Source organism: Peromyscus maniculatus, chromosome 6, assembly GCF_049852395.1.
Source record: "Peromyscus maniculatus bairdii isolate BWxNUB_F1_BW_parent chromosome 6, HU_Pman_BW_mat_3.1, whole genome shotgun sequence".
Classification (NCBI taxonomy): Eukaryota; Metazoa; Chordata; class Mammalia; order Rodentia; family Cricetidae; genus Peromyscus; species Peromyscus maniculatus.
The window spans coordinates 73,160,141-73,186,685 of record NC_134857.1 but is presented as its reverse complement, the minus strand read 5'-3'; the positions used below and the strand labels follow the sequence as shown (position 1 = coordinate 73,186,685).

General features: G+C 40.2%; 1 pseudogene; it reads left to right on the top strand.

The window, feature by feature from the left end:
• Positions 1–13,290: 13,290 nt before the first annotated feature.
• Positions 13,291–14,486, top strand: LOC143273754 (speckle-type POZ protein pseudogene; annotated as a pseudogene).
• Positions 14,487–26,545: the final 12,059 nt, after the last annotated feature.

Sequence of the window (26,545 nt, the reverse complement as noted above, 5' to 3'; positions counted from 1 at the left end):
TAATACAACCGATAAAAATCACTTGGAAAAGTGATTACCCTGTATGGACGGAGCAATGGCCCCTTACTAAGGAAAAATTGGAGGCTGCATACACATTAGTTAAGGAACAATTAGATGCTGGAAATATCATTGCTTCCACTTCACCTTGGAACTCACATATATTTGTTATTAAAAAGAAGTCAGGAAAATGGAGGCTATTACAAGATCTTAAAGCTATAAATAAAACCATGCTTCTCATGGCAACAACACAGCCTGGCTTGCTTGCCCCTGTGGCAATTCCTAAATATTGGCATTTAATTGGGGTTGACTTGAGGGATTGTTTCTTCACCATTCCTTTGCATCCCGAGGACAGTCCTCACTTTGCTTTCAGTGTTCTTTCAGAAAATCTTAAGGAGCCTTATCAGAGATATCAGTGGGTGGCATTGCCTCAAGGAATGGCCAATAGCCCTACTATATGTCAAATTTATGTGTCTTTGGCCCTAGCTCCAGTTCCAAAAGCTTTTCCAGGTGTTTATATAATTCACTCCATGGATGATATATTAATGGCTGCTAAAGATAAAACTTGTTTTTGATGCCTTTTCTAAATTACAAGAGGTTCTTAACCTGGCTAATTTACAGATAGCCCCAGAAAAGGTACAGGTATCTTTTCCCTATCATTATTTAGGTCATGAATTGTTATACACAGGCATATGCCCACAAAAGATTACACTGCATACGGATCAGCTACGCACGCTTAATGATTTCCAAACCTTTCTGGGAAATATTCAGTGGCTTCGGTCCACTTTAAAAATTCCAACAGGTCAGCTTCACCCTTTGTATGATGTCTTAAAGGGCGACCCTGACCCTTTATCTCCCCATAAATTAACAGCTGAAGGACGTGTAGCCCTACAATGTCTGCAAGAGGCCCTGGAGCAGGCTCACATGCAGTATATAGATCTTTCTTCTCCCTTATTGTATTTGATATTTTGTTTTTCCCATTCACCTACTGGAGTGTTTTGGCAAACAGGTCCTATACTATGGGTACATTCCCCAGCTTCTGCAGCAAAAATCATCACTCCTTATCCACAGGCTGTTGCTCAGATTATATTTAAGGGAATCAAGATCAGTGTGCAAACTTTTAGTAAGGAGCCAGATATTGTGGTGATCCTATATACCCAGTCTCAATTAGCATGGTTGCAAGCTAATGATAATGATTGGACCATATTGACATGCTCCATGCAGGGTCGGTTTGATACTCACTACCTCTCCAATGATGTGTGTCAATTTTTTAAATTGCATCCTGTTATATTTCCCAAGATAGTACAGATGACTCCTATTCCTCAGGCCCGTGTGGTATTTACTGATGGCACTTCACATGGTTTTGCTTTGGTGGTTTCTGGTAACATAGTAAAGAGAATGAAAGTCCAGGGCACTTATGTCCAGATGGCAGAGGTACAGGCACTGTTGCTTGCTTTACAGATGTTTTCTGATGAGAGTGTAAATATTTATACTGATAGTCAATATGTGGCACATGCCATTATGCCTTTGGAGACAACAGCCTACATACCATCCATTTCTCCCATTCATGAATATTTATTGCAAGAACAAGGACTTATATGGTCTGGCTCACTTAACCTTTATGTGGGCCATATTAGAGCTCCCTCAATTGCCTGGACCTCTAAGTGAAGGTAATCAGAGGGCTGAAGCCATTACTCATATGGCTGTCACATTAGTTTGTTCTGCCTTTGATAAGGCTAATCAGTTGCATCAATGTTATCGTCTTAATGCTGGATCTCTTCATCATCATATAGGCATAACCCGGGAACAAGCCATCCAGATAGTTAAATCATGTCCTATTTGTGTTGAATTTTTACCTGTTCCTCATTTGGGAGTTAATCCCCAAGGACTTTTACCTAATCATGGGTGGCAGATGGACGTCACACACATGCCTTCCTTTAAAAAATTACAATATGTCCATGTGTCTATTGATACATATTCTCTAATTTTTGCTCCTACCCATTCAGGGGAAAACATTAAGGATGTAAAGAATCATTGTCTTCATGCTTTTGCCTATATGGGAGTGCCAAAATGCATAAAGACTGATAATGGTCCTGCCTACAGCAGTACGGGATTTTCAAAATTCTGCAAGACTTTTCTATTGTTAATAAGACTGGTATTCCTTATAATGCTCAAGGACAGGCTATAGTAGAATACTGCCATCGTAACTTAAAAACATATATTGCTAAAGTAAAAAGGGGGAGCTAGGGGCTCATCTCTCCTCTCCACATTCTATTCTTTCCCTTGTTTTATATATTTAAAATTTTTTATTGGTGGATTCTGCTGGAGTATCCGCTGCAGATAAGCACTGGAGGGCTCCTGCTGCAAATCATCCTCTGGTGCGATGGAAGGATCTTTCTACTGGCACTTGGAGGGGACCCAAGTTTGTGTCTTTCTGCAGGACAATGAAGTTCCTCTTTCGGTTCCTGAATGCTGTGTGCGCCCTGTGGCTGCAGCTGAATCCCATCATGGACCTTCATGAAAAACTCTCCCCTTCTGATGCCAATGGGGATTGAGAGCGCAATACGGCCAGCCTTGGCAAACATTAATGTAAGCCTAGGAACTCTAGCCATGTGGTTGGATTCTTCAGAAGGTAATGTATGGTAACTTTTTCCAAAAATGTTGAGAATGTGTCACACCTTGGAGATTAAGGATAACTCTGAAGGTCAATGACCTTCATTTGTTAGCAGTAGCATGACAGCTAAGCCTTTTCACATTTTGCAAACCTCTTCAAGCTGGTGTAGTACCTACTTTTCAGGAATGGCTCTGTGAAACATTTATTGGCCTCCTGACATTCATCTAGCCTTTTTGAAGATACCTTAAAATTTGTGAGCCTGAATGTAGCCATTATTGAGACCATTAGTTCTGCTCCTTGTTTGCTGTTTTTGGTTTGTTTTCTTTATGGTTCTTAGTTGTTCTTTTGCAGAGCTGCCAGCCTAAGTAGTGCTGGGATCAAGAAAAAATGGGCCTTGGTGGTTCGTGTTCCTGGAGCTGCATCCATGCCAGTGGACCGTGGCAGTTAGATACAGATGATGCTCACACGCTCCAGAGACTCTGACATCGCTGTTGCTGTTGTTGTTATAGCGGTGGTGGCCACTGCTGCTATTGCTTCTGGAATTGCTATTTCATAATTGGTTACTACAGCTAGCACAATGGAGACCCTGGCAGCAAACGTAGCTACCACAGTTAGTTAATCTTTCATCTTATTGGGCATGATAAATTTAATTCTACTATTATACATTTAAATTGGCTTTGAAAGTTGTAAAATTTATTAAAACTCAAGTACCATTTGCTTATGGGATATCACCCTACAAGGACTCCAATTTGCAGTAAGGCTCATTAAGAAAGGGAATGGTTCAATTGCCTTTAGCCTCCTGGCTATGGGTGGGTTAGGACTTCTGCTGGTCTTTTCTGTGTCGCACAGATTGCAAGCCCAGTGCCACTTTGAGATCTTTGGCATCAGTTATTCTACAGCTCACGTGGTTGAGTCTATATGATAATGAGTATTCAGAGATGGGTAATACTTGCGGGGGCAGTCATCAACCTAAGACAGAGCACTTGTGTAGCCTGGGCAGGTGTCTCCATGACGGCTAAGGTAACCTGCTGACATCCCATGCAACCTAAGTCATAAGCTCATTTTTAGTAAAAAAAGGGGGGTCCTGTGGGCCCTGGCCCCCAACTGTGAGTGGCTGCTGCCTTGCATGCTGACCTTGACCAGATGTCCTCCCTATTCAGATTCCGTGCCGGTTTCCTTCTCACCTAAAGATCACCAGAGAGATCACCAGAGGTTCTTTGTTCCTGTATCCTGCATTTGGTGTAAACAGCTTAGATTGCAAGAATGTAGAACATTCCCTAGCAAACTTCTGCCCTCTGGGGATCCTCCATTGTGCTGTAAGCCTGTATTTAAGGTTTTCTCCCTCTTTCAATAAATGGCATTTGGCATTTGGCTTTCAGCCGTGGCGAATGACTTGCAGTCTCTTGTCTCTATTTTGAATCTGCAGCCCCTGGAGAATGGGTATCCGTAACTCTGGCGATACCGAAACACATGGCCAGCTGCTTCAGTGTCCAGAATAAGTGTGAGATGTCACCATATTCCATGGAGGAAGTACCACTCAGGCTGCAAAATCCTTTACCTGCACAGCACCACCTGCCAAAACAGAAACAAGGGCCTAATGCATCAACATCCATACTGATGAGGAAACTATAAATATTCTGCCCCTACTGTTTGGCCTCCATAACTGTTCTTTTTAACAGAATTATGTCAATTTAGAATATAGACTCTGTGCTTGAGAGCTTACCCCAGAAAGTCTCTAAGGTACAGTAGGTTCCTGAATAACCAGTTTAATTGTCAGCCTATAAATACAGACTTTCTATTGGAGTAGATCCATGTCCCAGAGGTCTTCTCTGGTGGCTATCCTACATTTCTGAAGATACTACTGAGATTCCATAGACCGGAAGTGGACACAGTGGTGGACTGAGGGCCCCTTGGAGTGGGCATGGGTATGGAGTACAAGAGCTCCAGGGTGTACCCATTCTAATCTAAGAATCCAAGCCTCCCTTTAATCAATTGCTGCATAAAACTTCCACACAAAAAGGAAATAGATTAGAAAATTATTTGGACTCTCAAGTCTGGAGGAATGTCTTGTTAAAACACATTCTGTGTGGACACATAAGAGAGGTATGTCATGGGGCTATTCCCCATGGTTTAGAATTTGTTTGATACTTCACCTTGTTCCTCATATCTGTTCATGTGTATGAATATGTGCTAGAAAGTCCTGTGGGGTTTGTGTGTGTGTGTGTGTGTGTGTGTGTGTGTGTGTCATTGTGGTTCTCTCATCTTTGTTTTCCTTTAATGAACAGCGGCTCTCTTAGCTAGGAGGACAACACCCTGCAGGCTTAATACATGCACCTCTTACTGTTGAGAATCTGAGTATTTTTGACTAAATCAGTTTGCCCTGTGAAACCCCTACCAATGTTAAAAAGAAAAGCTCCACCTGTGCCTCTCCACAAATGAGTTGTGAATAATGGTCAAATGATGCTTTATCCTATATTAAGAGAAAGTAGTGTTGGAGTAAGACTTACAGAAGAGCCAGACTGGGAATGACTGAGCTGATTGAATCTGAATTTATTTCTGTGTACTTTAGGCTTAGAGAGTCTCTCTAAGACAGGACTAACTGGAGAGAGATGAGGTGAAGGGAACATATTCCTGATCACACTACAGAGTGGGAACCATTCAAAGCCCCTACCTCTATGGTTTCTGTTGATCACATTCTGTACTTCATAGAAATGAGCATGATAGTTGTTGGGAGCATTTACAGATCACATTTTGAAAAGGAACCATCTCAAAATGCCTTCCTCATAACTGTTTAATATCTTCTGCTGCAAACCAGAATACTTTCTTACTTTTAAGACACTACAGAGTAAGCATGGAAGTTGAAAGTTTGAAGAGGAGAGAACTCACAGTTTAAAATGTGAAATATAAGGTATCAGGAGGCTGAATCTAATCAATCAACATGATTAAATTGAGAAGCATTTAAGACTACACATAACACAAAGCAAAATTCACTTATGATTTTTATTCTTGGTTTCCAACTTGACTTCTTATGGAAACAACTAAAATCCTAAAATGGAGGACACATCTCTGAGATTTTCTGCTTAAGTACCAGAGTTAGATCCACTTACAATCTGTATTTGGAGGTAAGAAGAGATAAACATTTAATCCGGATCTCAGGGCCTGAAGACACACACACCTTTAAGCCATATCTTGATTCTGGAAGGCACATCCTAAATTTAGCCATACCCTCTCTTGTTGCTCTTTGCCTGTTTGCCTTCACCTTGCAGCAAGTCCATTCCTTTCCTCTCTTTAGAGAACACTTCTCTGGAATGCCAACATTTATTGAATACAGCTCAGCTGTTCAACCTCCTAGACTGAATAACTATGGGATTCTTGTACTTCCCCTTCATGGATATCCATTGTGGAATTTGCAGGACTGTAGTCCCAAGTCATGCTAATAAATACCCCTCCCTCATCTATAGAAAGATTTATTATGTATATTCTGGTACTTTTGTGTACACTAGCACAACACTTTTTTATATGTGTGAATAAAATGTCCCAAATTATACAACAGTTGTGAATAATGGTCAAAACTAGTTACCTATTGACCTTAGATGAAACCTAGAGAGAAACGGAGTGATGTAACAGTCCCTAGTAGTCTAGACTGTCTTCTCTGAAACTAATATTGAAATCTGGATAGCAAATTTGAGAGAGAACCAGGTAAGCAATTTTAATAGACCTATAACCCCTAAAGAAACAGAAGCAGTCATTAAAATTCTCCCAAGTAAAAAAAAAAAAGCCACATGTCAGATGGTTTCAGTGCAGAATTCCACCAGAATGTCAAAGAAGAGCTAGTATCAATACTTCTCAAATTGTTCCACACAATAAAAACAGAAGGAACATTGTCAAACTCTTTCTGTGAGGCTACAGTTACCCTGATATCCAAAACACACAAAGATGCCACAAAGAAAGAAAATTACAGATCAATCTTACTCATGAACATTGATGCAAAAATATTCAATAAAATACTGGCAAACTGAATCCAAAAACACATTAAAAAAATCATCCATCATGATCAAGTAGGTTTCATCTGAAAGATACAGGGATGGTTAAACATACAAAAATCTGACAATGTAATCCATCATATAAACAATCTGAAAGAAAAAATTCCCACATGATCATCTCATTAGATGCTGAAAAAGCCTTTAACAAAATCCAACACCCCTTCATGATAAAGTTCCTGGAGAAATCAGGAATACAAGGAACATACCTAACTGTGGTGGTATTGTGTTCCCCAAAATATTGTGTACTCTAATAAATTTATCTGGGGTCAGAGAACAGACAGCCACTAAATACAAAGGCTAGAAAATGGTGACACTCACACCTTTAATCCTAGCATTCCAGAGATAGAAATCCCTCTGGATCTCTGTGAGTTCAAGGCCACAATCGAAATAGCCAAGCATGGTGACACACACCTTAAATCCCAGAAAGCCAGCCTTTAATCCTAGGGAGCAATGGTAGAAAGCAGAAAGGTATATAGGCGTAAGGACCAGAAACTAGAAGTTTTTGGCTGGTTAAGCATTTGGCCTGGTTAAGCTTCAGGCTTTTGAGCAGTAATTCAGCTGAGACCCATTCCGAATGAGAACTCAGAGGCCTCCAGTTGAGGAAACAAGAACAGCTGAGGATCCGGCGAGGTGAGATAGCTGTGGCTTGTTCTGTCTCTCTGATCTACCAGCATGGACCCCAATAACTCGCCCCAGGTTTGATTTTATTAATAAGAACTTTTAAGATTCCTTCTACACCTAAACATAATAAAAGTAATTTATACCAAGCCATCAACCAGCATCAAAATAAATGAAAAGAAACTCAAAGTGATTCCACTAAAATCAGGAACAAGACAAGCCTGTGCACTCTCCCCATATCTATTCAAAATAGCACTTGAAGTTCTAGCTAGAGTAATAAGACAACAAAAGAAGATCAAGGGGAAACAAGTTGGAAAGGAAGATAGCAAACATTTGCTCTTTACAGATAATATGATTGTATATATACGTAGCCCCAAAAATTCTACCAGGGAACACCTACAACTGGTAAACACCCTCAGTAATGTGGCAGGAGACACAATTAATTTAAAAAGATCAGTAGCCCTCCTATGACAAATGGGTTGAGAAAAAAATCAGAGAAACATCACCCTTTGATACAGCCACAAATAATATTGTAGTGATAAAGCCAGCCCTACCACCACCTGTTTACATTGTCCGAATGAGGGGCTGTGGATCAAAAAACAGAGACAAAAGACAGCAGGTCATTCACCTCAGCAGAATGCTGAATGCTGTTTATTGAAAGAGGGAGAAAACCTTAAATACAGGCTTACAGCACAATGGGAGAACCCCAGAGGCAGAAGTTAGCTACTGATGTTTACAATCTTGCATCTAAGCTGTTAAAGCACAATATGCAGGATACACAAACAAGGACCTTCCCTTAAGCATTCAGGAGAGTGGAAACTGGCAGGGAATTAGCATAGGGAGGACATCAAGGTCAAGGTCAGCAAGCAAAGCAACAGCTACCCAAACAGAGGGCCAGGGCCATACAAAATACCTTGGGGTAACTTTAACCAAACAAGTAAAATACCTGTATGACAAGAACTTAAAGTCATTGAAGAAGATATCAGAAAATGGAAAGATCTGCCATGTTCATGGATAGGTAGAATCAACATAGTAAAAATGGCAACCTTTTCAAAATCAGTCTACAAATTCATGCAATCCTCATCAAAATGCCAAGTCAATTCTTCACAGACCACAAAAGAACAATACTGAGGTTGATATGGAAAAACAGTAAACCTAGGATATCTGAACCAATCCTTGACAATAAAGCAACTTCTGGAGGCATCATGATCCCTGACCACAAGCTCTACTATAGAACTAGATTAATAAAAACAAATTGGCATTCACATAAAAACCCACATGTGAACTAAAAGTATCGAAGTGAAGACCCTTAAATCAATCCACACACTTGTGAACACCTGTTTTTTTTTTGACAAGGAACTCAAAATTGTACAATGTAAAAGAGAAAGCATCTTCAAAAAATGGTGCTGGAATAACTTGATATCAACATGTTGAACATTGCAAATAGATCCATATATATCAACATGAACAAAACTCAAATCCAAATGGATGGAAGACCTCAACATAAATTCAGCTACACTGAACCTGATAGAGGAGAAAGTAGGAAGTATTCTAGAAAGCATTGGGACAGGAGACCACTTCCTAAATTTAACCCCAGTAGCACAGACACTGAGAGCAACAATTAATAAATGGGACCTCTTGAAACTTAGAAGCTTCTGTAAGGCAAAGGACACAGTAATACGAAACAATGACAGCCTAAAGAATTGGAACCCCCCCCCCCATCTAACAGAGGGCTGATCTCTAAAATAAAGAACTCAAAAAACTAGATAGAAAATATCAAACAATCCAATTAAAAAATGAGCTACCAAGCTAAACAGTATTCTAAACAGAAGAATCCCAACTGGCTGAAAGATATTTAAGGAATTGCTCAGCATCTTTAGTCATCAGGGAAATGCAAATCAAAATGACTCTGAGATACCATTTTACAATTGTCAGAATGGCTAAGATAAAAAACAGATGACAACTTATTTTGTAGAGGATGTAGAACAAAGGAAACACTCCTCCACTGTTGGTGAGAGTGTAATCTTGCACAGGCATTTTGAAAATCAGTAATGATTTTTCTTAGAAAAATAGGAATCCATCTACCTCAAGACCCAATGATACCACTCTTGGACATCAATTACATCACAAGAACATTGGCTCAACTATGTTTAGAGAAGCATAATTCATAACAGCCAGAACCTGGAAGCAACCTAGATTCCCCTCAACTAAAGAACAGATGAAGAAAATGTGGTATTTATACAAAATGGAGTATTACTCAGCTTTAAAAGAAAATGACATTATGAAATTTGTAGGCAAATGGATGGGACTAGAAAATGTCATTCTGAGTGAGGTGACCCAGACTCAGGAAGACAAGCTTGGTAAGCATTCACTCATAATTGGATAATAGAGTTAAAGCAAAGGATAATCAGAATACAATCTACAGCTCCAGAGAAACTAGGAAACAAGGAGAACCCTAAGAGGGTTACAGATCATCTTGGGAAGGGGAAACAGAGGAGATCCCCTAGAGTAGACTGGGGATGACTACAAGCAATAATGGTGAGGCTGCCTGAACTGGCCTACCCTTGTAATCAGGTTGGTGAATACCCCAACTGTCATCATAGAGCCTTTATCCAGTAACTGATTAATGCAGATGCAGAGACCCACAACCAAGCACCAAGCCGAGCTCCAGGAGTCCAGTCAAAGAGAAGGAAGAGGGATTATATTAGCAAGGGAAATCAAGATCATGATGGGGAAATCTACAGAGACAAGTGAACCAAGCTATTAGAAACTCAGGATCTTTAGACCAACAGCTATAGAACATGCATGGGATCAGATTAGGCCCTCTGTGTACCAAAGCCAGTTGTATAGCTGGGTCTGTTTGAGGGGCCCCTGGCAGTGTGATCAAAATCTATCCCTGGTACATGAGCTGCCTCTCTGGATTCCATTCACTGTGATGGCAGAGGCTGACTCAACTCTGCCAGTGTAAGGCTAACTTGGTCGATAGAATAGCTTCTGAGAGTGCCAGACATGCAGAGTGGAAAGCCATCAAAAATGAAAGAAAGATGTATAAATGAAATCATGGTTACCTCTTGAATTCCTGCTAAAATTCTTCAGATGCCAAAGCTTTAGAATATACCCTAGTCTTTCAGAGTGGTTCCATCCTCTTTAAGAAAGTAACTGTGATGGGATAGAGTAATGGTACTGCAGTAAAGTTGCTGGATAACTTTCCAGAAGACTGGCATCCAATTTACTGCTTTCAAGGGTACCTGACAATAGTCGGTAACTCCAGTTATCAGTTATCCAGGGGATCCAACAGCCTCTTCTGACCTCTGAGGGCACCATATTCTCATGGTGCACAGAACCACCTGTGTAACAAGGCCCAGGCATTAGCAGGCCCCCATGCCTAAGTACAACTGTCTCTGTGACAGAAGTGCTATTCAAGGTGTAAAACCCAGCATTTCTATAAAACACAGCAAACCCCTGCCACAACTAAAATGAAGGCTTAATCCACCAAAGTCCATAGTTCTGGGAATATCTCTAAATGTTCAAACCTTGCTTGAAATACAGTAACATTATGGCTTTCATAGTGGCTAACACTTCTTGTTAACTGAAGATTATCAACCCATAATATGGGTTTTGTGCTTAAAAGCTCATCCTGAGAAAAGCTACTTGCTGCAATAGAAATCAGAATACCTCATGTGGTTTCCAGCTGGCTAAAAAGACTTTCTGTTGGCTTCAATCCATGTTCAAACACTCTCTCTGTGTGTCTCTCTCTCTGCCTCTCTCTCTCTCTCTCTCTCTCTCTCTCTCTCTCTCTCTCTCTTTCTCTCTCACTATTTGTCTCTGTCTCTTTCTCTGTCTCTCTCTCTTTCTCTCTCACTATTTGTCTCTGTCTCTGTCTCTCTCTCTGTGTTTGTCTGAAAGTCTTTCTATGTGTTACTGTCAGTTTTCTTGTGCTGTATTGACCGCTGGCTTTCTCTGGTGTGTGGACACGCCTGCTGCATAAGACCTGTGCCTTCTCCTGTTGGGGACCTGAATACTTTGTCTGTGACAGGTCCCCCAGACAACCACCTACCTGAAATAAAAGATCCACCTGTCCCATTCCTGGAATTAGACACTGTATGAAAAGGTCCTATACTGAGCCCCTGACAGGAGTCTGTTGCCTCATGAGAGACTTCTCCTACCCTGCAGTACCTGCTCCCTGATCGTAAACACATAAAGAAGAGTCACTGTGGCTACTAGATAGCAACCTAACAAAGATTCCTAAATGAGGAACCAAACTTTCAGAGATCAAAACCAGTTGATTGATTTATCCTGGAATGAGGGAAGAACAGCATCAGAGCCAGACCTTTCAGGAGAGGTAAGCTGGGAATTGCTGAGTTGATTGAATCATTGAAGGTATTGTCACAATCTACAGGTTTTGTGAGTCCCTAAAGACATGATGAACTAAAGGTAGATGATAAATATGGTGAGCATTTTACTGATCACATACTAAGGTGAACGGCCTCAAAAGCCCATTGTTGGTAACAGTTGAACACATTCTGCACCTTTTGGAAACCTGAATACTGTCTCACACTCAAGGCCCAGCAATGTAAGCCTGAAAGTTCAAAGTTTAAAGAGGTCAGAACTCACCAGTGAAGAATGAAAATTATGAAAAGCTGAATCTTGGCAGTCAGAGGGTAGAATTGAGAAGCACTTAGAATCTTCTCATAGCACACACTTAACTGGATCTGGCCAAGTGTCTCCAAGGAGGATTATCTGGGGGTTTGGGTGTGACAAGACCACCAATGAGAGTTGGTGCAGACATCCCAGAGACTGTGAGTCTGGATGGAATGAAGACTGCCAAGTTCAGAGGATTGTGTTTGGCCTTGCTTCTTGACCACCATATATGAATTCTTCCATCTTGATCTCCAAGTTGTGACTGGAAAAGGAAAACGCATCTTCCCAGGGCATGTTAGTGGAAGGATTTAGTATAAAACCCCCAAAAGAGGAAATAACAGCTGTGTAGGAATGACACCATCCCTATTTTATTTAACATGAACCACAATAAGCAAAATACACTTTTGTTGTTTTTTGTTGGTTCCCAACTTAACAAGACATGGAATTAACTAAAACCCTAAAGTGGAGGCCGCTACAGTGAGAAGTGTTTTGCTTCAGTTGAAGTAGGTAGATCCACTTCAGGAACAGACTTTGGAGAAAAAAGACACAAACTTTTAATCCTGATCTCAAGGCCTGAAGACACAAACCTTTAATCCAGATCTTGAGGTTAGAAGACACACCCAAACTGGGCCACACCCTCTGCTTGAAGCCTATAAAAGGACATGGAAGCTAGAAGCACTTGCTATTTGCCTGCTTGCCCTCACCTTGCAGCAAGTCCATTTCTTCACTGGCAATAGAGAATATTTGGAACTCTAGGATACACTGAAGGCCAGTAGACACCACCGAAATTCCTGGACTGAGTAAGTACTGGAATCTTTTACTATCTCTTCTACAGCTAGCCAATGTGGGATTAGCAGAGCTTCAGCCCTAAGTCATTCTAATAGATCACCTTCCTTAATACACAGAAAGATTCCTTTTGTATGTTCTGTTACTCTAGGGAACCTAGTACAACATTTTTTGATATGAGGGTATCAAATGTTCCAAAATTTTCAACACCTGTGTATAATTGTCAAAACCAGTTAACTACAGAACCAAGATTCAATCTAGACAAACAATGGAGTGATGTAAGAGTCCCTAGTAGCCTACACTATCTTCTCTGAAACAAGTATTGAAATCTATATAGAAAATATCAGAGATCCAAGTTTCCAGCACCATCAAAGAGGGACTAGAGGAAAAACGAAAACTTAAAATCTAATTCATGCCGGGCGGTGGTGGCGCACGCCTTTAATCCCAGCACTCAGGAGGCAGAGGAAGATGGATCTCAGTGAGTTCAAGGCCAGCCTTGTCTCTAAGGCGAGTTCCAGGAAAGGCACAAAGCTACACAGAGAAACCTTGTCTCGAAAAGCCAAAAAAAAAAAAACAAAAAAAAAAAAAAAAAAAAACCAACAATCTAATTCATGTCTATTATTGTGTCTCACAAGGTGAAGAGAAAACAATTGCTAGTTCTTCATTTTGGATCCAATTTAACATTCAAACTACCTCCAGGAGAAATGGCAGGAAATGGGACAGTCCAGAGATGGGACCACACTGAAATCAGGCTTCAGAATTTCTCCTACATGTGGACCATCAGCAACTTCCATTCTATTGTGGAGGAAAGGCTAGGAAGCCTTAGAAGCCCAACTTTTTCAATAGAAGCCAATGACAAATGGTGTTTGACAGTACACCCAAACGGACTTGATGAAGTAAGTGCAGATTACCTGTCAGTTAATCTAGTTTTGCTCAGCTGTTTAAAGAGTCATGTTTGGGCAAAGTTCCAGTTCTGGATCATAAATGCTGAAGGAGACAAAACAGAAACCATGAGGAGCCCAAAAGCCTTTAAGTTCATGCCAGGCCTTTGCTATGGATTCAAAAAGTACATCCTTCGAGATTTCCTCCTGTCACATGCACCTCGTCTTCTTCCACATGACCAGCTCACCCTCCTCTGCATTGTGAGCATGGTCCAGGACTCCTTCAGCGTCTCTGACCAGAACAGAAAGCCAGGGATTCAAGTTCCAAGATGCACATTGGCAGATGAGCTAGGAGAGCTGTGGGAGAATTCCCAATTCACAGACTGCTGCCTGGTGGTATCTGGCCAGGAATTTCGGGCTCACAAGGCCATCTTAGCAGCTCGCTCTCCAGTTTTCAGAGCCATGTTTCAACATGACATGGAGGAGAGCAGAAAGAATCGCGCTGAGATCCATGACCTGGAGCTGCCAGTCTTCAAGGCAATGATGGACTTCATTTACACAGGAAAAGCACCAGACCTGGACAGCATGGCAGATGCTGTGCTGGCAGCAGCTGACAGGTATGGCCTGGAGCGTTTGAAGGTCATGTGTGAGGATGCCCTCTGCAGGGACCTCTCTGTGGAGAATGCTGCCCACACTCTCTTCCTGGCTGACCTCCACAGCTCAGGGCAGCTGAAAACACAGACACTGGATTTCATTACAGCTCATGCTTCTGAGGTCTCTGAGACCTCAGGCTGGAAGGCAATCGTGGGCTCATGTCCCCATTTAGTGGCTGAAGCACAACGTTATCTGGCTTCTGCTCATCTCCCTTTCTTGGAGCCCCCTTTCAAACGCTTGAAGCAATCCTAGGACCTGGTCAGCCTTGTCCTATACTTGTAACCCAGAAGCAGCAGCCAATGTTGTTACCAAAAACACCAGGCTAGACTATGGGATGTGTGGAACATTTCTAGTGAAGCTATCGAAAAACAGCATGGTGGCTGAGGCTTAGTAGAGATGTAAAGAGGTCAATGTCAGGTGGAGGGACGGGGAGCCTTGAACTCTGGTACAATCTACCCAGCCTCTAGCCTGCTGTTATACTGGTTTGATTCTTGTCCAAGGAGTTAGAATCTGGAATTCATTTAATTTCTGGCACATTAAATTCAAGCACGTTACAACAGGGTTTTTTTTTTTTTGGAGAAACCTATCTGAGTTTGGACTGAGCAGAAGATATGGTCAAGGACTCAGAAATGAGAAAACAAAACATGAATGTTTGTTTACAAGAGACAGGGAAGAGAAAGAAGATATTTTTTTTTTTCTCCAAACTCAGTGGTTGGGACTGGAGTGATGACTCAGTTGCAAAAGCAACTGTTACTCTTGCAGAGGACCCTTGTTCAGTCCTCCTCTTGTCTCCATGGGCACACCCATCTCTGTAGACAATACCTACCCAAATAAAATATCAAATGAATAAAATTTTTAAAATCAGTTTGTGGGTTCCAGTGGTGTTTCTGTTTGAAGATTCCATTTTTTTTTTTCCATCTAACTCTTCTCAGCTTTGGAAGTTTGTGCCGTCTTCATTCACACACACACACACACACACACACACACACACACACACACACACACGTCAATAAGACAATACCTACAGAAATTCTGTTACACTCGAAGATTGGTGCCTAGCCCAATTGCTATCAGTTAGGCTTTCTCCAGCAGCTGATGTGAGCAGATACTGAGATCCACAGCCAAACATTGGGCAAAGATCAGGGAACCTCAAAGACCAGAGGAAGGGCAGGATTATAGGAGGGTTCAAAGACACAAGGTGAACAGAGCATACAGATTCATCTAAACAGTGCTCATTGGGTCTTTTATTCTGTGCTGGCAATGTCAAATATTTGGTTTGCAAATAAAGGGTCTGGCAAGGATTGCCTACTTCATTTCTAATCACACATTTGAGGGAATCAGTACCTGCCACTATGACCTCAAACCCACATAGAGAATAGCCACTGATGTAACTAGTTTTCACCTGCCAAAGATTCCTAAGAGGAAACAAAATTTAAACATTAAAACCAATTCATTGATTTACCCTGTAGTGATTGATGAGCAGCATTGGAGCTAGACTTGCAGGAGAGGTAGGCTGAGATTTAATCACTGAAGTTAATTTCCTGTCCTCTAGGCTCACACCCTCTTGATATGATGAACTGGGGAGAGATGATAGACGTGGAGAACATTTTACAGATCACATTCCAAGTAGAATGGTCTCAAAACCTCTTCTTCATTAACTGTTGAATATATTTTATATCCTTTGGAAACCAGAATACTGTCTCACTTTTCAGGCCCAGCAGAGTAAGGACGGAAGTTCTAAGTTAAAGAGGATAGAACTGACCAGTGGAGGATGAAAATTATGAGATATTGAGAAGCTGAATCTTGGCATTTATCATGATGGAATTGAGCAGCACTAAGGATCTTCTCATAGCACACTCTTTTTTTGGGGGGGAGAGGGGGATTTCGAGACAGGGTTTCTCTGTGTAGCTTTGTGCCTTCCCTGGAACTCACTTTGTAGACCAGGATGGCCTTGAACACACAGATATCACTTGCCTCTGCCTCTGGAGTGCTGGGATTAAATGTGTGCGCTACAACCGCCCGGCTTTTAGCATACACTTAAGTGGATCTGGAAGAGTGTTTCCATGGAGATTTTTCTGAGGGTGAGGGGCAAGATCACCACTGCAAGTTGGGGGAGCCATCCTGGCGACTGTGAGTGTGATTGGAATAAAAGGCCAGAAATAAGACAGCCACTTTCAGAGGTTTCTGCCTGGATGTGCATCCTGTGCACTCTATCTGAATCCTCAACCATGACCTTCATCTTGTGAGCCCTGAGACCCCTGACAGAGTAAGGGAAACATCTCTTCCCAGATCCAGGTTATAGGAGGAATTAGTGCAAAACCCCAAGAAGATTAAATAATGGCTTTGTAAGGTTGGACAGCATCTTTTATCTCATGGAAGATGAACCCCACTACACAAAATAGACTTGTGATGGTTTTTCTTGTTTCTCAACATGGCTACACCTGGATTTAACTAAAATCCTAAAATTCAGGGCACAACAGTGAGAAATGTTGTGCTTAAGATAAGTAGGTAGATCTGCTTCAAGTATAGACTTTGGAGATATAAAGAAACAGTTGAGCCGGATCTCAAGGCCTGAAGACACACACCTTTAATACACAACTTGAGGCTGGAAGACTCACCCAAAATTGGGCTACACCCTCTGCTGGAAGCATATAAAAGGACATGGAAGACAGAAGCTCTTTCTATTTGCCTGCTTGCAGCAAGTCCATTCCTTTTTCCTGACATTAGAAATTTTTTTCTATCGAATTCCAGCATATCCTGAAGACCATCCAACACTTCCAACCTCCTGGAATGAGTAAGTGCCTGATTCTTGGACTTTTTCTTCAGGGCTAGCCAATGTAGGATTAGTAGGACTGCAGCCTTAAGTCATTCTAATAAATCTGCTTCCTTTACACCCAGAGAGATTCCTTGTACATGTGCTGTTACTTTGGAGAACTGAAGTACATTTTTTATATGAGTGTATAAAATGATTCTATTTTTCAAAAGGTGTATTTAATGGTCAAAACTAGTTGCCTATTGAACTAAGATTCAATCTAGAAAAAATGGAGTGAAATTACAGTCTCTAGTAGCCTAGACTGTCTTCTCTGAATCTACTATTGAAATCTGGATAGAAAATTACAGAGATTCAAGTTTCCACACTCATAGAGAAAGGAACAGACGAGAAACAGAAACTAAAAATCTAAATCTTTGTATTATTGTGTCCCACAGGGTAGAGAGAAAATAATTTCTAGTTCTTCATTTTGGATCCAGTTTAACCTTCAAACTACCGCCAGGAGAAATGTCAGAGGACAGGATAGCCCAGAGCTAGGATTACACAGAAATCACCATCTAGAATTTCTCCTACAGGTGAACCATCAGCAACTTTTGTTTTATTCTGGAGGAAATTCAGGAACACATTAGAAGCCCAAATTTCTCAATAAGAGCCAATGACAAATGGTGTTTGAGAGTACACCCGAAGGGAGTGGATGAAGGAAGTGTAAATTACCTCTCAGTATACCTAGTGTTGCTCAGCTCTCTAAAGAGTCATATTTGGGCAAAGTCTTAAATGTTGAAGGAAAGAAAATCCAAGGTGGGGGAGACAGAGGGTTTAGATTCTTGCCATGCTATGACTGGGAATTCAAAAAGTTCATCCTTGGAAATTTCCTCTTGTCCCATGCTTCTTAACTTCTCTCAGATGATGTCTTCATCTTTCTCTGCAAGGTGAGAGTGGTCCACGATTCCTTCAACATCTCTGACCAGAACACAATGGCAAGGATCCAGGTTCCAAGCTGCACATGGGCAGGTAAGCTAGGAGAGCTGTGGGAGAATTCCCAGTTCACAAACTGCTGCCTGGTGGTGGCTGGAAATGAATTCCGGGCTCACAAAGCCATGTTAGCAACTCACTCTCCAGTTTTCAGAGCCATGTTTCAACATGACATGAAGGAGAGCAAAAGTAGCCGCGTCGAGATCCATGACCTGGAGCCGCAAGTCATTAAGACAATGATGGACTTCATTTACACCGGAAAGGCGCCAGACCTGGACAGCATGGCAGATGCTGTGCTGGCAGATGCTGACAAGTATGGTCTGGAATGTTTGAAGGTCATGTGTGAGGATGCCCTCTTCAGGGACCTCTCTGTGGAAAATGCTGCCCACACTCTCTTCCTGGCTGACCTCCACAGCTCATAGCGGCTGAAAACCCAGGCACTGGATTTCATTACAGCTCATGTTTCTGAGGTGTGTGAGACCTCAGGCTGGAAGACAATGGAGGGCTCATACCACCACTTAGTGGCTGAAGCATATGGCTCCCTGTCTTCTGCATAGGATACTTTTCTGCCTCCCACCCCCGAAACGCATGAAGCGATCCTAGAACCTGGTCAGCTGGGACCCACACTTGTCTTCAAGAAGCAGTCAATGTTGTTACCAATGACACCTGGGTAAACTGTGGGATTTGTGGAGCATTTTTCAGTGAAACTAGGGAAAGACAGATGGTGGTTCAGGATTTCATACAGCTGTTAATGTGTTGAATGGCTGGTTAGAGAGGGAGAGACTGGACTGTGGTAATCGTTGTAGTTTGATAATTTGTCCCATGAGTTGGAAACTGTCATTCAGTTTAGTTGCTGGCCCCATGGACATCCCAAGAGGGCTTCTTTGGAGAAACTTGTCTGGATTGGACTGAGAAGATCATATGACCAAGGGCTCAGCAAAGGAACAAACAAAAATGAGTATTTCCTTTCAAGAGAAGTAGAAATGAATGAAGACTTTCTCTTTAAACTTGGTCGGGGGGGGGGGAATGTAGAGAACACTCAGTTGCAAAAGCAATTGTTGCTCTTGCAGAGGACCCTTGTTCAGTCTTCCTCTCGTCTCCATGGTCACATCAATCTCTGTAGACCCTACCTACCCAAAATAAAATATCAAACAAATAAAAATTTAAACTCTGTTAGTAGATTCCAATATTGTTTCTGTTTGAAAAATCCTATTTTAGTCTATCCAGCTCTGCTCAGCTGTGAAAGTTTGTGCAGGGCACTTACTCCTACACACACACAGAATTCAGTGAAATTATCCCTAATGAAATTCTCTTATAATCATACATTTGTGCCTAGCCCAATCAACATCAGTTATGCTTTCTCCAGCATCTGAGAGCAGATACTGAGGTCCACAGTCAAACATTAGATATAGTGCAGGGAACCTCAAGTAAGAGAAGACAGGATTGTAGGATGGATCAAAGGTATCAGGTAAAAGGAACATCTAAACAGGGTCCATGGGGGTTCACAGACACTGAACAGGCAATCACAGTGCATGCATGGGTCTGTACTAAGTCCTCTATGTATGTACTGTGCTTGTTTAGCTCAGGGGTTGTGTGGGAGTCCTAGCAACAGGAGTGTGTGGAGTCTCTGAACTGTTTGTCTGATACTGGAAACTTTTCTTCTGAGTTCCTCCTCCAGCCTTGATATGAGGGTTTGTGCCTACTATTATTACATTTTGTTATCTTGTGTTCATTTGATATCCCCTGGAGATCTTTTCTTTTCTGAAGGGAAACTGAGGAGTAGTACAAATATGTGGAGTGGAGAGAGGGAAGATTATGGTCAGATGTGATTTTGTGAGAGAAGAAAAAATAAAAACAAAAAAAAGAAGTTAACAATTATTCGAAAGACATTTGGGGAAGAAGTATTTGGACAGATCTACAAAGGAGCAAAGAATGTGAAGATCATTTTGTCCCCTGTAAATGCCCACAAAAGGGGTCTTCAGTAGAGATGGAGATCAATAATCAAGTAGATAGGATGACCCATTAGATGGGTAGTCAGTCACTTTGTCAAGCCATCCTTGATATTGCCTCATGGGCCCATGGACAAAGCAGCCATGGCAGGTGAATAGAAGTTATCTGTGACATCAACAACCTGGACATCCATTCATGACTGACCTGGTTACAGTTGCTGCAGGATGCCAGATCTGCCAACAGCAGAGACCAATACAGAGCCCCAGAGGTGTCACCATTTTTCCTGGCTGACTAGCCAACTAATTCTTGAGAGGATGACTACATTGTGCCACTTTCTCTGTGGAATGGACCACATGGGACAGCATTTACCAGGAAGCATTTTTCTCCATAGCCCAGACATGGATGTAGGAACCAGGTATTAGAAAAGAAAATAGAAAAGAAACCAATCAATCATTATCACCCCTAGTGACATCTAGGAAAAAAACTTGCTCTCTGTTTCCATGACTTGAGTCACATGAACATAATGATATGTGGATAGGAGAGTGATGTCAAAAGCTTTGAGGAAAAATAATAATGTGAGAAGTTTTAATTGTGGTAAACAAGGTCATTTGAAAAGAGAGTATAAACAAGGCATTCTTAGAAACCAAGTGTTTGAGGAACAATGGCAAGAGAATGCCCCTACCTTGTGGATTATGCACAAGGTGTAGGAAGAGTAAACACAGGACTAAGGAATGTAGATCAACAAGTGACAGACAAGGTAATCCTTTGCCTCTGCTTTTAGGAAACTCCCTGAGGGCCTCATACAGGCCCCATGGGGAATTCAGTTCAGACCTTTCCTGCCATTGTAGAAGAAACCACTTCTCAGAGCAATTAAATAACCAAATGCCTATTGTAATAATCCAGGCTGATAGGTGATAGAACAGTTGAAGCAGAGAGAACAGGAAATTCAGGAGAAACCATAAAGAAAGATTTTTTTGGCAAACATCTTTAAATGAACAAAGACCAAAATTAAAAACAGGAATAAATGATGCTATCTTGGAGGTTTAGTAGTTTAGATGTGGATGTTACAATAATTGCATCAGAATTTTGTCATCCACATTGATCTCTTCAGGATGTAAATGTTCAGCTGTCAGGGATTAGAACATTATCTCAAGTGAACCAGAGCACAAGATGGCTTGAATATATAGGGCAAGAAGGACAGAGAGGAAAATTAAAGCCATATATGAGTAATATAGCTATGAATTTATTGGGCCATGATCTATTACAACAATGAAATATCAGATTAACATTTATCTAACCTCAGAAACAAACTATAAACTAACACATGTTTCTGAGAGAAATATTAGGAGATATTATAAAGAGCAGTCCCAGGCAATGCAGATTGTACAAGAACAGGGCACAACAACTGCTGAACTTTCAAAGACACCAACAGCTCCACCTTTAAAATGGTTAACAGACAAGCCTGCATGGGTTTAGCAATGGCCTTTAACAACAGAAAATGCAGGCTTTAAAAGAGCTGGAACGAGAGCAGTTAAATGCTCATCATATTGAAAAATCAACCAGCCCTTGGAATTCTCCTGTATTTGTTATTAAAAAGAAATCTGGTTATTGGAGAATGATAACGGACCTAAGAGCAATTCAGAAAGTAATTCAGTCAATGGGCTCTCTGCAATCTACTTTTCCTTTGCCTACTTTATTATCTAAAGGATGGTCTCTTATAGTTATCAATTTAAAAGACTGTTTCTTTTCATTATCCTTACAAGAAAAAGACAGAGAAAGATTTGCCTTCACGGTGCCTACAGCCAGTTAGGTATGTCAATGGAAGGTTCTCCCACAGGGAATGTTGAATAGCCCAACCCTGTGCCAATATTTTGTATGAGAGCCATTGAAAGTTTGGAAATTTGATTTAGGAACAATTTCCTAAATCTATAATTTATCATTACATGGATGATGCTTTATTAGCTGATTCAAATGCAGAGAGAAGGAATGTTGGAAGAATTAAAGAAAATTTTGCCTTGTTGGAGATTACAAATCGCTCCTGAAAAGATACAAAAGGGAGATTCTATTAATTATTTGTGATCTAAAATAGCTCTTCAAAAAATTAGACCCCCAAAGGTACATATTAGGAGAAATTACGTACTCTTAATGACTTTTAAAGGTTATTTGGAGACATTTTCCATCCATGAAAATGGGGTAAAAAAAGAGGAACTGAGCAATTTGTTCAAAACTTTTAAGAGTGAAAAGGGCTTAAATAGTCCAAGAGAATTGTTAGCTAAAGCCGAGAGAGAATTGGCCTTGGTGGAAAAGAAAGTACAGGAAGGACATGTGGATCATGTGGATCTAAATCTTGATTGTATTTTGGTTATTTTCTCCTCTAAGCATTCTCCTACAGGAATTTTAATGCAGGGAAAGATATTATATTGGAATGGATATTTCTATCAAACAAACAGAGTAAATTATTAAAAACGTATATGGACATATCTCTGACTTGATTTTAAAAGAAAAATAGTGACTTTTCAATTAGCAGGAATAGAGTGAGCTGAAATTGTAGTACCTTTAACTAAGGAGGAAATTGATCAATTATGAGCAGAAAGTGATCCTTGCAAAGAGCTGGCAGTAATTTTTTTGGAGAGATTAACAGCAAATATCCCAAAAGTGAGAGAATTCAACTTATTCAGAGATCTGATTGGATTCTGGCTCCCTTTGTTCAGGAAACACTCATATCTGGAGCCCATACATTTTATACCAAAGCAAACCAACAAGGAAAGGCAGATTATAAGTCAGAAAATTTAAGTAAAGTGGTTCAAAGTCCTTATAATTTGGTTCAAAAATTGGAATTATATGCTAATCTGTTGGTATTAGTAGTTTTTCAGAATGTCTCAACATAGTTACTGACTCTCAGTATGCTAAAACCGTGGTCTTACATATTGAGACTGCAACATTTATCCCTGATGAGTCAGAATTAACTTTGTTACTTATTTAGTTACAAGATATAATCAGGAATATGAAGCATCCTTCATACCAACTTACATCTGATCCCATATGACTCTGCCATGCCTTCTAGCACAAGTTATTGATGAGATTGATAAACTATTGATAGGAAATGTGCTGGATGCCTCAGAATTTCATAAAAACATCAGGGCAATAGCAAACATTTAAAAAGTTTTTTTTTCCATAACCTGGCAACAAGTCAAGGAAATTGTAAGGAAATGTACTACTTGTTCTTTTTACAGTCAGACTCTGCTACCAGCAGAATGTAACACGAAGGGTACTCAGAGGTATGAAATCTGGCAGATGGATGTGTTTCACTATGCAGAATTTTGAAAATTGAAATATGTATACCACACCATTGATACCTATTCAGGATTTCAGTGGGCAACTGCTCTGAGTTCTGAAAAAGCTGATTTGGTAATCATGAATTTGCTAGAAATTATGGCCATCAGGAGCATACCTGCACAAATTTAAACTGCCAATGCTCCCGCATATGTCTCTAGTATAATGAAAGATTATTTTGCTTATTACAATATAAAGCATATTACAGGTATACCACATAATTCTACAGGCTAAGGAATCATGGAAAGATCAAACTGAACTCGAAAGGATATGCTAAATAAACAAAAAGGGGTAACAACGCCCCCAAAATAGATTGCATAATGCTCTATTAACTTTGAATTTTCTTAGTGCTAATGAGAAAGGAACAACAGCTGCAGAGAAACATTAGATAATAGAAAATTAAATAAGCCTATATATTTTAATGATGTACAGACCTCAGAATGGAAACCAGTGTATGTGTTACATTGGGGAGGAGGTTTTGCTTTTGTTTCTGTAGGAGAAAAGCTGTGGATACCATCAAAATTGATAAAGGTTCAATTTGAACAAAAGGGCCATCTTAATTAGAAGAGGTGATAGTTCATTAACCAGCATGACCATCCAATTTAAACTAACTTATACCACTATAAATCCCTTTTCATTTAATCAGATATAATTTGAAAAAAGGGAACCTCCCCAAAGTTAGGTTTGGAGAATGGTTTTTTTTCCTATTTGTCTTTCAGGAGAATGAAGGCTAAGGAATTTGAAGAACATTGGACAAATGAGACATCTGAGAAAAGGGACAGACCATCCAGACAAAAAACTGTCCTAAGAAAAAGTAAATTGGACTATTGGTATATCACATATACAGTTTCATAAATTTTCCTAAATGTTTGTTTCTGCTGTGTTCTACAAACTCTTAACACACATGATCTTTATGCAGTCCCTGTTCAATTAAAAATTAAAACTGTTTTTGGAGTTGGAGAATGGCTCTGTCCCTCTCTAAACCCAAGCATGTTTGTGAAAAGGAAAATGCAAAATCTCTGTATTGTGTCAGAAGAGCAATCTCATATGGAACAGAAGAAAACCAAAATTAAGGGACTATTCTACTGCTACTATTCTCAATTCTTTGGTTCTATTTTGATTCTTTAAACTTTTCTTAAGGTGTGAATTTATATCAAAATTTCTAAGATTCATATGTATATACATAATATTTTTAACTTTTGTAATGATATTAATGGTCATATAGAGTACTAACTAATTCTAGAAAAAAAGGCTTCATTTAAGTGCCTATACATGTTTTTGCGTTGGAGTCTCTATCAGTTTTCTGCAGGGAATCATGACCAAGCCGAACAGCAATTTGAAGTCTCCAGAAAGATGATGGGGCCCCACAATGACGATTCCATCTGGACAATAATAAAACCACTAAGCTGGCAAACATCACCCAAAGATCTGCTTTGGTTTACAAACTGCTCAGGACAATTTCAAGATGACTAGCTGAGATGATCCAGTCTCACAGACTACTCAAACAAGGACTTGAGATAAGCCGTGCATTTTTGCAGTATGCAGAGACTACACAACAAATGATCCAGCTTCCTCTCCCAGCACTTGACAGTTAGCCCAAAATCTGTCTTTTCAGGATCCCCTGAAGATTCTTGCCCACATTCCCAAGAGATGAGGCAGGTGGATTTTTTTTTTCTTTCAAAGGGTTTTGGGATTGGGATAAGTGTCAGTGTTTAGGATGGTTGGTTACAAGTTGTTATTGTTAATAGTCAGAAAGAGGCTAAACAAAGGAGATAAGATTAGAGGTTCTTGTTTGAAAACAAAAAGAAAAGAAAAAAGAGGATATAGAGAAGATGAAGATTATTGAATCAACTCTGAAAATAAAGTTATAGAAATGATAGAATAAAGGTTAGATTATTGAATCTACTCAGAAAAGAAAATGTAGATTATATCTGCTTCTAGAAAGCAACTACTAGTTTTACATACTTTATTGGATTGGATTTTTTTATATTGTATACAAATTATGTATATGGATACAAATTTGAGATTGATTTTGTTAGAAAATACTGTATGTATATTTCTAATCTTGTTCAGGATATTGTACTTATACAGTTCATTTAACAATGTAATGAATTTGCTAATCCTTGAATGTTATTATTGCCAACTATTAGGATGTAAAGGAATGAAAGTTAGTAGTTAGACATTACAATAGAACTTGTAGTCATATTAGATATGTTTTAAAAATTGAGCAGATATATTTTAGATAGACAGGTCATCTTCAAACCCTTCAGAGAATTACAGAATATGCCATCTAAAGATGTTTTAATAACATAATTTTTTTCTTTTATAATGACTATGAGACATGTCTGCACCTGGCAGCACTAATCTACATCAGAGAAGATATGGGCATTGAAGAATCTGCACTTGGAGCTAACTTTCATTGTGGCAAATGTTAGTCACTGGGCAACAAAGTGCCCTGGCATTGACTTATGACAGTATGCTATCCAAAATAGATAAGCAAGACACAATAAATGTGGGGGACTGCCCATCCTTGCCAAGACAAGTGTGGCTGCAACTTGGCAACAGGTTTCCTCTAAGGCCAGGACAGTATGGCACTATCACTGAAGTGGCTTTGCAATCTGGAAAAGGTAGAGTGCTCAAAGGCAGCTGAGCAAGCAGTAGGTCAATGGCTCCTGGAGTGCAGTGGAACAGTGGCTGGAACAGTTATTCTTGGAGGAGTAACTAGGCTGTTGGAGTCTGGCTGCTCAATGGTAGACTGGCATTTAATAAAGCAGATGAATCCACCCACAAGCTGAGAAGAATGGGAAGCTGAATTCTAAAAATAGCAACAATTTCCAGAATTTAAAATCCTGAATCATGACAGTACACTGGCTGAATTTAAGGGTTTTGTTTGCTTGTTTGTTTGTTTGTTGAGACAGGGTTTCTCTGTGTAATTTTGGTTCCTGTCCTGGGGAATTTAAGTTTATCTGGTACATGGAATACTCACACCAAATGTGAGGTTGAGTTGTAGGCCTTGTGTATATCCTGCTTCAAAAATGAGTCTGTCAGATAAGCTAAGCCTATAGGCCAAAGACGATGCCCCAGTGTTGCAGAGAAATCTCTGGTGACTGTCTAGGAAGCCTGCTGTTTCTGTCATAACTCATATTTTTAAAAAGTCACTTGTTGGTACTTGCTGTTTTACTAGGTAATGTTACTTCCTTCTCAGGTCTCTGAGGGACTTGAAGATTAGATAATTATAGTTTTCATTGTTAATAAATTCAGAAAAGAAACTCACTAAGAGGTGTTA